The sequence below is a fragment of the Mustela putorius genome, unplaced genomic scaffold (assembly GCF_011764305.1).
Source record: "Mustela putorius furo isolate JIRA1106 unplaced genomic scaffold, ASM1176430v1.1 tig00000698_pilon_pilon_pilon, whole genome shotgun sequence".
NCBI lineage: Eukaryota > Metazoa > Chordata > Mammalia > Carnivora > Mustelidae > Mustela > Mustela putorius.
Genome location: NW_025421449.1, coordinates 10,261,232 through 10,276,035, shown reverse-complemented (window position 1 = coordinate 10,276,035; position 14,804 = coordinate 10,261,232). Strand labels below are relative to the sequence as shown.

Here is a 14,804-nt window from a genome sequence, read left to right as displayed (position 1 = left end):
GTTTCAGTTTTCGGGGAAATCTACTTTGTTAAGATAAAAATTCAATTTATTAGTTGTAGAAATAATACAGGCATACCTCATCTTGTGTTTTGCTTTGTGAGGCTTTGCATTTACTCCATTTTCTACGAATGAAAGCTTTGTGACCACCCTGCAAAGAGGAAGTCTCTTGGGGCCATTTTTCCAACAGCACTTGCACCCTCTGTGTTACATTTGGTAATTCTTGGGATATTTCAGAGTTTTTCATTATTAGTGTGATTGTTAGGCTGATCTGTGATTGGTAATCTTTGATGGTACTATTGTCATTGTTTGGGGCACCATGAAACACTCCCATATAAGACAGAAGATTCAGTTGATAAATGTTGTGTGCGTCCTAACTACTCCACTCATTGGCATTCCCCTGTCTCTCTTCCTCTCCTCACTCTCCCTGTTCCCTGAGATACAACCACCTTGAAATTAGGCCAGGGACACCTGGGTGGCTCAGTCATTAAGTGTCTGCCTTCAGCTCAGGTCATGATCCCAGGGTCCTGGGATCGAGCTCTGCATGAGGCTCCCTGCTCTGCAAGAAGTCTGCTTCTCCCTCTCCAACTCCCTCTGCTTGTATTTACTCTCTTGCTATGTCTCTCTCTGTCAAATAAATAAAATATTTTTTTAAAAAGACAGAAAGAAATTAAGCCAATTAATAAACCTACAATGGCCTCCAAGTGCTCAGGTGAAAGGAAGAGTCAATCAATGTAACAAACTTCATTGTCATCCTGTTCTAAGAAGGTGCCACAGCTGCCCCACCTTGATCAGTCTCAGCCATAAGCACGGAGGCAAAACCCTCCACCAGCCAAAAGATTACAACTCACTGAAAGCTCAAATGTTGGTTCATGTTCTTTAGCAATAAAAAATTTTTTTAAAAATATTTTATTTATTTGACAGACAGAGATCACAAGTAGGCAGAGGCAGGCAGAGAGAGGGAAGCAGGCTCCCTGCCAAGCGGAGAGCCTGATGCGGGGGCTTGATCCCAGGACCCTGAGATCATGACCTGAGCCAAAGGCAGAGGCTCAACCCACTGAGCCACCCAGGCTCCCCAGCAATAAGTATTTTTTTGATTAAGGTATGTACACTGGTTTGTTTAGACATAATGCTGTAGCACCCTTCCTAGACATAAGTAATAAACCATAGTGTAAACATAATTTTATATGCACCAGGAAACCAAAAAATTCACTTGACTTGCTTTATTGTGATATTCGCTTTACTGTGGCAGTCTTGAACCAAACCTGCAGTATCTCTGAGGTATGTCCAAATGGGAATATGTAAAAGAAATGCTGTTTCCATTTTCCTCCATTGCACATTAGACAAGATGTGCACATTAGACAAGAGCTAGATGTGTTTCTCTTTGTGCACGGAGCCCCTTGGGCATTAAAGAACAGCTGTGGGGAGTCCCATGGGGTGCTGGGAGCCAGTCGAGGGAGCAGGACCTGTACTGTCTGTACATTGGGGGATAGGAGGGTGTCTGTCCTGGGCTGTGCCACCTGGCCCAGCTGGGACCAGTGGGAGGAGCTGGGCCGTGGATTGAGTTGAAGGGTTCACTGCTGGTGGCGCCCTCAGACCTCACCCCATGCAGCCCTGAAGTCGGCTCCATGGTTCTCTTGAGTCAAGAAGCCTGAGGAGGAGATGAGAGCCAGATAAATGCAGCTGAGACCTCTGCCTGGCAGAAGGTTCAGAAGCTCCTTGCTTCAAAGGGCAAGCTGCACTGCCTACGCTAGAAGCTGGCCATGTCTCCAGGCGCAGTTTCCCAACCCTCAAGCCCGAAGGCTACTGGTCTCCTCCTCCCTCCCTGCATGAGCAGTGCTGGGGAAGGGCTTGGCAGCAGAACTGGCCTTCTCTCCCCTAAGCAAGACTAGCACAGTCAGGAAAGGTACAAGGAAGGCTGGGTGCCAACTAGGTCTACTGGCTCCAGAAAAGCAGCTCTCCCACATGTTTATCTGAATTTGCATTTCTCTTCAAGCCTCTGCCTATGCAGGCCAATGGGGCTTCCCCGACTCCTCAAACCATACGAATTTTGTACAGTTTGCTGTGGCCTGACTTTCACACCACACATATAGCCCTCTCTGAGAGGGTGAGGGCAAGGGCACAGAAACTTCTGGTCAGTGAACAAACTGCTGAGGTTTACTAAGCATGTAGGGTACTATGTGCTTTTTCGGTACTTTGCAAAAATTTTTCAGTACATTGTTAAAAATGTTGAATTAGCCAAAATCTATAAAGAACTTAGCAAACTCAACACCCAAAGAACAAATAATCCAATCAAGAAATGGGCAGAAGACATGAACAGACATTTCTGCAAAGAAGACATCCAGATGGCCAATAGACACATGAAAGTGCTCCATATCACTGGGCATCAGGGAAATACAAATCAAAACCACAATGAGATATCACCTCACACCAGTCAGAATAAATAAAATTAACAAGTCAGGAAATGACAGATGCTGGCGAGGATGTGGAGAAAGGGGAACCCTCCTACACTGTTGGTGGGAATGCAAGCTGGTGCAAACACTCTGGAAAACAGCGTGGAGGGTCCTCAAAATGTTGAAAATGGAGCTACCCTACAACCCAGCAATCTCACTACTGGGTATTTACCCTAAAGATACAAACATAGTGATCCAAAGGGGCACGTGCACCTGGATGTTTATAGAAGCAATGTCTACAATAGTCAAACTACGGAAAGAACCTAGATGTCCATCAACAGATGAATGGATAAAGAAGATGTGGTATATATACACGATGCAATATTATGCAGCCATCAGAAGAAATGAAATCTTACCATTTGCGACGATATGGATGGAACTAGAGGGTATCATGCTTAGCGAAGTAAGTCAATCGGAGAAAGACTCCCTTCTCTCCCCTGAGATCATATCATATGATCTCCCTGATATGAGGAAATGGAGATGCAACATGAGGGGTTAAGGGGGTAGGAGAAGAATAAGTTAAACAGGTTGGGATTGGGAGGGAGACAAACCATAAGTGACTCTTAATTTCACAAAACAAACTGAGGGTTGCTGGGGGAAGGGGGGTTGGGAGAGGGGGTCGGGGTTATGGACATTGGGGAGGGTATGTGCTATGGTGAGTGCTGTGAAGTATGTAAACCTGGCAAGTCACAGACCTGTACCCCTGGGGATAAAAATATATTATATGTTTATAAAAAATAAAAATTAAAAAAAATGTTGAATTACTCAATGCATTCACATGGAACAAATGAGAGTTTAAAAGGGACATTTTGCTCCCACCTATATCCCTAGCCACCAGTATCCTGTTCCCAGAGACAAATACTGTTACCAGTTTTTCTTTCTTTTTTTTTTTAAGATTTTATTTATTTATTTGTCAGAGAGAGAGAGAGCATGCGCATAAACAGAGTAGCAGGCTCCTCTGCCAAGCAGGGAGCCCGATGTGGGACTCAATCCCAGGACGCTGGATCATGACCTGAGCTGAAGGCCGACAATTAACTGACTGAGCCACCCAGGCATCCCTGTTACCAGTTTTTCAAGTCTTATCCCATCAATATGATACAGCAGACACTGCTGGTTGAAACTGCAAATCCATTCTATTTTCTTTTTTTTAAGGATAGTGTCACCAGTGTTTAACAAATATAGAGCCATCCTTGAGAAAAACTACATTTCCCAACCACACTTGCAGTTAAGCACAGGCCTGAGTCCTGCCTGAACAATGGGATGTAAGTAAAATTGATGTCCTCCTCTTTCAGGTTATATCTTTTTGGTTTTTTTTTTAAGCTTTATGTATTTAAGTAATCTCTGTACCCAACATGGAGCTTGAGCTCACAACCCCAAGATCAAGAGTTCCATGCTCCTCTGACTGAGCCAGCCAGGAGCTCCCTTTATACTAATGGAAAGAAGTATGTTTAGTATTTGTCAAAATTCAACGTCATTTCATGATGAAAACTCTCAACCAATTAGGTATAGAAGGACTGTTCCTCACCATAAGAAAGGCCATATATGACAAGCTTGCCACTAACCTCATACTCAATGGTATAAAATTAAAGCCCTTTCCTCTAAGATAAAGAAGAAGACAAGACTCACCCACTCTCACCATTTCTATTCAACTTATTCCTGGAAGTCCTAGCCATAGCAATTAGGCAAGAAAAAGAAATAAGGCATCCAGATCAGAAAAGAAGTAAAATTATCTCTCCAGATGACATGGTATAAGAAACCATAAAAACTCCACCAAAAACTTCTAGGACTAATAAATGAATTCAGTAATGTCACAGGATGCAGTATCATGCAGAAAAGGAAAAAAACCCTCAAATTATTAAAATCATAAATAAGAGAAGGACCATTATTATGAACTTTTCAGAAATAAAAGGATGATAATAGAAAAAAGAAAGCAATCCCATTTATAGTAGCATCAAGAAACAATAAAATATTTAGGAATAAATTTAATCAAGGAGACAAAATCTCTCTACACTGAAAACTGTAAGACACTAATGACAGATCAAAGAAGACAAAAATGCATGGAAAGATATCCCATGAATTAATATTGTGAAAATGTCCATGCTACACAAAACAATCTACAGGTTCAGTGTAATCCTTATCAAAACTTCAATGGCATTTTTTACAGATATAGATAAAACTACCCTAAAATTTGTATGGAACCACAAAAGACCCTGAATAACCAAAGAAATCCTAAGGAAAAAGAACAAAGCTAGAGGATCACACTTCCCGATTTCAAGCTATATTACAAAGTTATAATAATCAAAATAGGATAGAACTGGCACTAAAAAACAAGCATATAGATGAGTGGAATAGAGTAGAGAGCTGATGAAATGATTTTCTATGTGGGTTGTTTTTTTTTAATAGATTTGTTTTATCAAGTTGAGGAAGTTCCCCTTTATTCCTATTTACTAGGTTTTGGGTTTTTTTTTTTTTTTTTGAGGGTTTCTATAAGGAGTGGGTTTTGGATTTTGTCAAATGCTGTTTCTGCATCTGTTGATATGCTCATGTAATTTTTTTTTCTTTAGCCTATCGTGATGAATTACATGAATTGATTTTTGAATGTTGAACTGCTTTCTACACCTATGATGAATCCCACTTGTTTATGATGTATAATTCTTGGAATACACTGTTGGATTTAATTTGCTAATTTTTTTAACATTTTTACATTTATGTTTATGAAAGATATTCGACTGTACTTATCTTGTAATATATTTTCTGGTTTGGGTATTAGAATTCTGGCCTTGTAGAATGAGTTAGGAAGTATTCACTCTACTTCTACCTTCTGAAAGAGATTGTAGTGAATTGGTATAATTTCTTCTTTAAACGTTTGGTAGAAATTCAGCAGTGAACCCAGCTGAAACTTATGCTTTCTGTTTTGGAGGGTTATTAATGATCACTCAGTTTCTGCAATAAATATAAGCCTATTCAAATTGTCTGTTTCTTCTTGTGTGAGTGTTGGCAGATTATGTGTTAGGTGGAAATTGTTCATTTCATGTAGGTTGTCACATTTGTGGGTATAGAGATGTTCATAGTATTCCTTTATTATCCTCTTAGTGTCCAAAGGGACTATATTAATGTCCATCCTTTCATTTCTGATGATAGGAATTGGTGTCCTCTCTCGTTTTTTACTTAGTCTGGTTGGTTACAGGCTTACCAATTTTAGGGATCGTTTCAAAGAATCAGCTTGTTGGTTTAGTTAATTTTCTCTATTCATTTTTTGTTTTCGAGTTCCTTGATTTCTACTCTAATATTTATTTCTTTTCTTCTGCTCTCTTTGGATTTAATTTGCTCTTCCTTTTCTAGTTTCCTAAGGTCGAAGCTTAGATTAATTAATTTTACATCTTCTTTTCGGATATATGTATTCAGTGCTATAAAGTTCTTCTAATCACTGCCTTCACTGCATCTCACAAATTTTAATAAGTTGAGTTTTCACTTTCACTTAACTAAAAATATTTTCATATTTCTCTTGAGATTTCTTTGTTGGCCCATATGTTATTTAAAAGTGTGTTGTTTAATTTCCAAGTATTGTGGGATTTCCAGCTATTTTTGTGTTACTGATTTCTAGTTTAATTCCACTGTGATCTGAGACCAGACATTGTATAATTTCTGTTCTTTCAGATTTGTGAAGTTGTGTTTTATGCCCCAGGCTGTGATCTCTCTTGGTGAATGCCCCATGTGAGCTGGGGGAGAATGCGTCTTTGCTGCTGTTTGATGAAGCAGTCTATAGATGCTCATTATATCCAATTGATTGATGATTATTGTTGAGTTCGATTATGTCCTTACTGGTTTTCTCCCTGCTGGTTCTGTCTATTTCTGACACACAGGTGTTGAAGTCTCCAGCTCTAATAGTGGATTCACCTATTCCTCCTGTGGTTCTGTCAGTGTTTGCCTCATGTATTTTGATGCTCCCTTGTTAGACACATACACACTAGGATTTTTTGACTTTTTGGAGAGGAATGCCTGTATTGTATGTAATATCCGTTCTTATTCCCAATAACTCTCCTAGCTCTGAAGTCTACTATGTCTGAAACTAATATAGCTATTTTTGTTTTCTTTGGATCATGTTAGCATGATATATCTTTCTCCCTCTATTTACTTTTAACGTATATGTATCTTTATATTTAAAGTGAGTCTCTTATAGAAAACATACAATTGGGTCTTGTCTTTTCATGCACAGATATAGAGCCATCCTTGAGAAAATCTCTGTTCTTGATAGAGTTTGACCATTGCATTTAAAGTGGTTATTGACAGGAATGCCTGGCTGGCTCAGTCAGTTGGGCACCTAGCTCTTGGTTTCAGCTCAGATCATGATCTCAGGGTGGTGAGATGGAGCCCTGCCTTGGGCTCCACACTCAGCACAGAGCCTGCTTGAGATTCTCACATTTTTCTTCCCCCCTGCCCTGCCCCCTGCTTGTGTGCTTGTGCATGTGCTCTCTCTCAAATAAATAAATAAATAAAATCTTAAAAAATAAAGTGGTTATTGATATAGTTTGATTATTATCTATCATACTTGTTGCTTTTTTTTGTCCTTGTTCCTATTTTGAACTTCTACTTTTTTTGTCTTTTATGATTTTTTAACTGATCATTTTATGATTCATTTTCTATTTCCTAGTATATCAGTTATTCTTCCTTTTTTCACTTCTTTCAGTGATTGCCCTAGAGTTTGAAGTATACATTTGCAACTCATACAAGTCCCATTTCAAATAACTCTACACTATTTCATGAACACTGTGAGAACCTTATAATAACAAAATAATCCTAATTCTTCCCTCCCACCTGCTGCATCATTATTGTCATTCATTTTACTTATATATAAGCATAAATATAAGCATATATAATTGAATGTACTGTTACTATTATTTTGAACAAACCTATCTGTTAGATCAATTAAGAATAAGAAAAATGGTTTTATTTTACCTTCACTTATTCCTCTGATGCTCTTTTTTCCTTTCTGTAGATCTGAGTTTCTGATCTATGTCATTTTCCTTCTCTCTAAAGCAGACATACTTGCAAAAAGTCCCCCAATTTATGTTTGTCTTAGAAAGTCTTTATTTCACCTTCATTTTTGAAGGATAATTTCACAGGTTACCAAATTTTAGGTTGATGGTATTTTTCCACATAAACCCCTGAAAAATTACACTCCACCCTCTTCTTGCTTGCAAGGTTTCTGAAGAGAAGTGGGGTGTAATTCTTATCTTTTTCTTTGATAAGTAAGGTATTTTCCTCTGATTTTTCTTTCCTTTTGATGCTTTGCAATTTTAATAGGATATATGCAGTTGTAGGGTTTTTTGTTATTGTTTATGTGGTTTTGTTTGCCATCCATCCTGCTCAGTATTCCTTGGGTTTCTTGATTCTGTGGTTTGGTGTCTGACAATAATTTGGGGGAAATTTTCAGTCATTATGGTTTGAAATAGTTATCTTGTTTCTTCTCCTTCTTGTATACTTTCTCATTGTGCCTATGTTATACCTCATTTTTAGTTGTCCCCCAGTTCTTGGATATTCTGCTCCATTTCTTTCAGTCTCTTTTCTTTGCTTTTCAGTTTGGAAGGTTTCTCTCAAGATATCCTCAAGCTCAGTGATTCTTTCCTCAGCTGTGTCCAGTCTGCTAGTAAGCTCATCAGAGATATTCTTCATTTCTATTGCAGAATTTTATATCTCTAGTTTTTCTTTTTTAAACTTTCCTAAATGTTCATTTCTCTGCTTACATTGTCTATCTGTTCTTGCATGCTTTCTACTTTAACCATTAAAGCCTTAGCATATTTATCATAATTGTTCTAAATTCTCAGTCAGATGATTCCAACATCCCTATCGTATCTGAGTCTGATCCTGATGCTCATTTTGTCTCTTCAGACCTGGACTTTTACCATTTAGTATACCTTGTAGCTTTTTCTTGATGGCTGGACAGGATGTAGTGGGTAAAAGAATTGTTGCAACAGCCCTTTAGTGATATGGTGATAAAATTTAGTAATGTATGTGTGTTGACAGGGGACTGTGCTCTATAGTCCTGTGATGAAGTGTAAGGCTTTTATTGAGCCTGTGCCTCTGGCCTGTGAACGTCACAAATGCTACTTAATGCACCCGAACCCTCACCAACCCCCATAAATGACACAGGATGGCCACAGTTGGTCGTGGTTAGGCATTTCCCTTCTTGCCCATGGAAAGTGAGAGCCTGCTGGAGTTAGATATGGTAGTCCCTCCTTATTTGCAGGGGGTATGTTCCAAGACCCCCAGTGGATATCTGAAACCATGGATTGTACTGAATTCTATATATACTGTGTTTTTTCCTCTACATACATACTTAGGATAAAGCTCAATTTATAAATTAGGCACAGTAATAGATTAATAATAATAACTAATAATAAAATAGAATGATTATAACACCATACTGTAACAAAAGTTATATGAATGTAGCGTCTTTCTTTCAAAATATCTTACTGCCCTCTACTCACCCTTCTCGTGATGACATGAGATGATAAAATACCGACAGGATGAGATGAAGTAAGGTCACTGACATAGGCATGTGATGTAGCATTGGGTTACTGTTGACCATGTGATGATAGGTAACAAGGGGGATCATATGCTTCAGGATTGTGGTTGACCATGGGTAAATGAAACTGTAGAAAGCAAAATCACAGATAAGGAGGACTACTGTATTTCTCTTTCCTGGGTCAGTTAGGTTCTGATAAAATGGCATCAGGTTAGGCTCCAGTTAAATGGTTTTTCCCCAATAGTTTATTGGTCTTTGACTTTCTTTATGGTTGTCATGCCATCCAAGCTCTATTATTTATTCAGCACCAGGCTCTGTCATGATAGCTGGGGAAATTGGAGTGAAGACCAACACATCCTTGCTTTCCTGGAATGTCCAATGCATTGATCCCGTGGAGGACAGAAAAACAACACAGAGGTCTGGGCTGTAGGTTTGGTCCTGATGAAGAAACTGTGCGGCCTGTGACTATGCGGTACAGATGGAGAAATGGGCCTAGAAATGGAAGAGCCCAAGGTTTCATGGTGAATTGGTGGTCCAGTTCTGGAGGCTTAGTTAGAGCTCTTTTCTATCAAAAAAGCTCTTCCTGACCACCATTGGATCTTATAATATTGTCTCCACATAACTGTTTTCTTTCCATAAAGTAAGGGGTAGGATCAAGATTGGAACTGATTTGATCTGTGTTAGGGAACATTTAGAGTAGGAAACAGACCAGCCCATCTTGCTGGATGAACAGTGTTGATAAAGGTCTCATCTGCTAGGGGGAAGTTCTGTAGCCAGTTTCCCTATAGGTAGGGCCAGCAAGGCATTTCTTGACCTCTCCCACACCATTGCTAATTACGGCCAGACCAGCCCTGAGGGAGTACTTCTAGAATGAGATTTTTTCATCCAATCTTTGGTTACTTTGAAGCGACAAGGGCAGGTTAAATGCTTACTTCTTTTTTTTCCTCCCAGGTTTTAAAATGAACTGATTTCTTATCATCATCCAAAATTTTTCTTTTTTTTTAGGGTCATTATGAACTTATGGTTTTAAATATATCTGACATGCTTTAATCCATCACAATTACAATACTCAAATTGCTCCATCTTTAGCAAGAAAAGAGCTTTCTCCCAGCGGATCCCAGGTCCATCCTTTCTACAAGCTTGCAGTAGTCTTTGACAGCTTGATTCACATTTGGTACAACAAGATGTTCCAGGATTCTCTTGTACACTTTCTTTCCCAAGCCTGCAATCAGCCGTTTGGAGTCCACTGGATATCAGAAGAGTACAGCCTGAGCTTGGCTGCCTCGTGGGAGAGTTTCTTCATTTTTCCCAGATGAACAACATGGAAATCAGGGCAGGGTTTCTCTTGCCTAACTCTGCAACAGATACTCTGTCCAGGGGTGCCTGGCTGGCTCAGTGGGAGGCGCATGCGACTCTTGATCTCAGGGTCGTGAGATTGAACCCCACGTTGAGAGATTACTTAAATAAACAAACTTTAAAACAAAACAGAATAAAATAAATAAAACATGCTCTGTCCAGGGCTTAGACATAAAAAGGGAAAATTCCGTGGACTTCTCGGATTTCACAGTCATTTCTCAATTGAAGGCAGTGGTTTTCCACCTTGCCTCCATAGTGAAATCCCCAGGGAGCTTAAAAAAAAAAAATGCTGCCTGGGTCCATCCCCAGACATTCTAGGATGTGTCTTGAGCAATAGGATTTTTTACAGTGTAAACCAACCAGATGGTGCTCAACCCTGGTTGCAGATCGTTTATCATTCCATGTGTTTTTACACTTCACTATGTGTATATGGAGCTCTAAACAATCTGTTGCACGTGTCTTAAAAATGTACGAAAATTGCATCCTATTGAGTGTACCTTTGGGAAGCTGGTTTTTCACCATAGCACTGTTTGGATGTATCTGGAGTTGATACTTACACCTCTGGTGGGTTCACTGGAACTCCTGCCCCACTTCTCAGGGCTTTCCTCCCGCTCATCATCTTCCATCCCTCTCCTGCAAAATTCATTGCAGTTAGTTGCTCAGGCCCCAAATCTTGGAGTCATCCTTGACTTTCCCTTTCATCCCACATGCTGTTGTTCATGAGATCCTCTTAGCTCTGCCTCCAAACATACCTGGGATGTGACAGTTTCTCACCCCTCTTTTGGTAGCACCTGGTTCCACCCACGGTCATCTCACCTGGATTTGTGCAACAGCATCCTAAGTGGTCTCCCTGGTGGAAACTTTGATCCTCTACAATCTTTAGCTCAAAGCATTCCGGATAATAAAAATCAGATCACGTTACTCCTCTTCTCAAAACCTTCCAATGGATACCTATCTCTCTCAGTAAAATTCAGAAGTTCTCACCAGGAGTCGCCATGCATTTCTACCATCTCCACACCTTCTGATCTCATCTTCCTCCTTTCCTCCCTTACTCATGTTGCTTTCTTATTGTCCCTTGAACATAACAATCCCACCCCCACCACTGGGCCTTTGTGTTGGTGCTGTCTCCTCTGCCTGGAATGTTCTCTCACCAATATTCATAAGACTGTGAAAATTAATAAAAAGAAACTTCATTAGAGTGGGCAAGCTAGAAGAGGGAGCCCTAGCACTCAATGTCAATTACAGATGAAAGGGTCAGTAACAAAATCACAACAGGAAAGAATCATCAATTTCAATCTTTAGATAAGCTATTTAGCTGATCTCCTGCTAGCTGAAGTAGTCTCAGCCTGCTACTTCTCCGCCATCTTGACTCCTCCTCCAAAATTGCCTAGAATCATCAATTTCAAGCCCAAACAGGAAAATATGTATATTCTGTCTCCTATAAGAAATTGACAACTCCTTGCAACTCAGCCAGTGAGAAACATTGTCACCCTGAAGCCTTGCTTTTCTCTGATGTACTTTGGTTCAAAAGAACTCCTCCCAGCTTCTTTCTTGTTCTCCATAAAATAACATTCCACTCTTTTGTTGCACTTGCCTATGGGTTTTGCCACAGCTTGTGTGTCATGAATTGCAGTTCTCTGCTACTCCTGAATAAACCCATTTTTGTTGATTAAAACATACTTATTTTTGAGGTTAAGAAGACCTGCTTTCTTATTTCTGCTAGGTGTCACATTTTATGAAAGAGGTCCCCTCTGGCCAACTCTCCCCAGTAATACGTACATCCCATCACTCCCTGTGCTCTTACTAAATTATGGGAAGAACTGACTCCTACTTTCAACTAGTTTATTGGGTTGGCCTGGACCACCATTACGTAATACAGAAGAGTAACAAGGTATACCCGGGAAAAAGCATGTCCTTGAATGGATTACCCACTCACCCCCAGATTCAGGGATCCCTCCCACAATCATGCTCTATGGTAATTGCTTTAAAAACAAACTAACCTCAAAAGAGACCCTTATCCTTCCTCTTCCTCCCAAACATAAACTCGCAAATATATACCTGCCTACTTGCCCCATGGGACATAAGCAAAATAGAATAGAGGAGAGATCGCTTGGGCTGTGGAGTAGTATTCATTCAGTCTGGACCCTCTGATCCAATCTACCCTCTTCACACACAACCTCCTACACACTCTTCCCCAGAGCTCACCTTCTCTACCAGCCCCCCAGCTCTCTATCACCACAAATATGCCTGGCTCTGAGAAAACGGGCACTGCTTTCCAGCACCCCCCCCACCCCCGCCGTAAAATAGTTTTATTTTTAAATAGCCATTCATGTGAAAAGGGCACTCCTTTTGAGAAATCCAGGTATGGGGCAAGAAGACAAATCACGTAAGCAAAACCGATTGGACTCCTCCCTGTTCTCCCACACCTACTATTTACCTTTCCTCTGGCTAGATCTTGGTTCAGGGACTTGATTTCTGCCTGAAATGACATCTTTATCCAAATCTCCACCTTGAAAATTCAGTTCCGGCCCAACTTCCCCCACATCCACGTCCAAACTATCCCTGACCCTTGCCCCCAGAAGACTATTTTTCAAACTCATCAGGGTTTATCAGGAGCCCCCTGGTTCTGGGTAAGTTCTCCTAAAGGTATGAGTGCTGGTCTTGCAAACTTGACATTGAACTCTTTGTGGATGGTTCTCAACCTTGGAATTTTGGAATCATCCTGTAGGTTTAAGAAATATTGTTGCCTGGGTCCTAGCTCACAGATTCTGATTTAATGAGCCTGGGGGTGTGAACAGGCATCAAAATTTTTTTAAACCTTCCTAGGTGGTCTTACTATGTATCCAAATTAAGAACCATGGGCTTTCCAGCAAGGACTCTTGCTTGGAATCGCTTGGTAGTTTGCATTATGATGGATTATCAATTCCTTTTCAAAAAAAGAAAAGGTAACTTGCTAATTAATACTTGTTAAAGGCTGCTTAAACTTCAATGTCCAAAGCCCACAGACACTAATGTCTTTGATTTGTAGGGTGTTTTAGATTCTTGCTTCTCGGAGTGTGAGCCATGGACCAAGAGAATGCCAATTCCATCAGGAGCTTGTTAGAAATGCAGAAACCCTGGCCCCAGCCCAGTCTTGAGAACTGTGAAACTTTGAGCACAAGCAATTTTGTCCTCCCCACCAACTAGGTGACTTGAACAAACACTAGCATAGTTTCTAGCAGCTCAAGACTGTTTCCCTGTGACAACCCAGCACTCCTTGAGTCCCTGCCTGGGAAAACCCAACATGCCAAAAGAATTTACCATTTGTTAGAGCCAAACACCTGACCATAGCCTTCTGACCTCCCTTTCCATAGAGCATTTACTTAAAAAGGAAAAAAAAGTTACAGTTGTAAACAGTTTCTCTGTCCCTTTAAGGTGTCTGTCCATCTCCTGAAACCCAGGAGTGTCTGTCCCAAGGACCTGGGAGTCACCCCTTTGAAGCACAACCCTCAAGACAGATAGGGCTCCCTCTCCCAGTCTCTGTGGGTGGGCAGAAGTTAATAAGCTAGCCGGTTAGCAGACACAGATAGGCTCATCACCTTGACCAATCCCCACCACCCACTTTCAGTAATTTTCCACTTCTGTAATTCTGCTCAAGGCATCACTTGTCTCCCGCCCTCCTCCTTCATCACCCTTGAAAATTCCAGTTACCTCTGCACAGAGCTCGGTTGAGGTCAGTCCCATATGGAGGCCTCTCCCCTACTGCAGTGGTCACCGAATAAATCTGTCTTTCCTGCCTTTAACGAGCATGTCTGGCTTTTCTATAACTGTTTCCATTTTAACAAGATTCTTAGGCATTCTGCATGTACATTAAAATTTGAGAAGTGCTGTTTTATATTCATCATTCCCTCAAATGACTTCTAATAAACAGCCCTAAATGGTAGACAGGAATTACGATGCCCATTTTATTAGTGAAGGAGCTGAAGGTCAGAGCTCCGCTAGGTCACGCGGTTAAACGGGAACTGGAAACCACTTCATGACTCAGTCACCGCGTGGCGCTAATGGAAGAGAAGGACACGCTGCACGCAAGGGCTCAGCAGTGACACCATAGGGGAAGAAGGAAGGCCTGTCTTCGTGCACCCTCCCCGTCATGTCCCTGCAGGCTCTACTCCTTTATAGTTGTAAGAGAACCATTTTGGAAGCATGCCTTGTCTAGGCACCAGGGAATTCTGATCGGAGTTCTCCTACCTGTGGCTGGAGTCCCGGGAGCATGGCTGCTGGGGGATGAGTCACTACACTGACCCTGCTCAAGTACAGAAGAGGGTTGCTTTGAAGCCACAGAAGCCTCGTTTTTCGCAGGCTTGTAGGCACACGGTGCTGCTGGCTCCGCACGAAGTTAGAGCCCAGCGTGGCCGTAGTCCCGCACCAGTGGCTCCACGCTCTCCGCGCTCACTGCTGATGCTCTCCGAGCTCCAGCTCTGACTGTCCCCATT

At 41.0% G+C, this 14,804-nt stretch overlaps 1 long non-coding RNA gene across 1 annotated transcript in view; it reads left to right on the top strand.

The window, feature by feature from the left end:
- LOC123393012 overlaps window positions 1-14,804 on the top strand; it is a 31,808-nt gene that overhangs the window by 2,911 nt on the left and 14,093 nt on the right. The gene's annotated exons all lie outside the window — the stretch shown is intronic.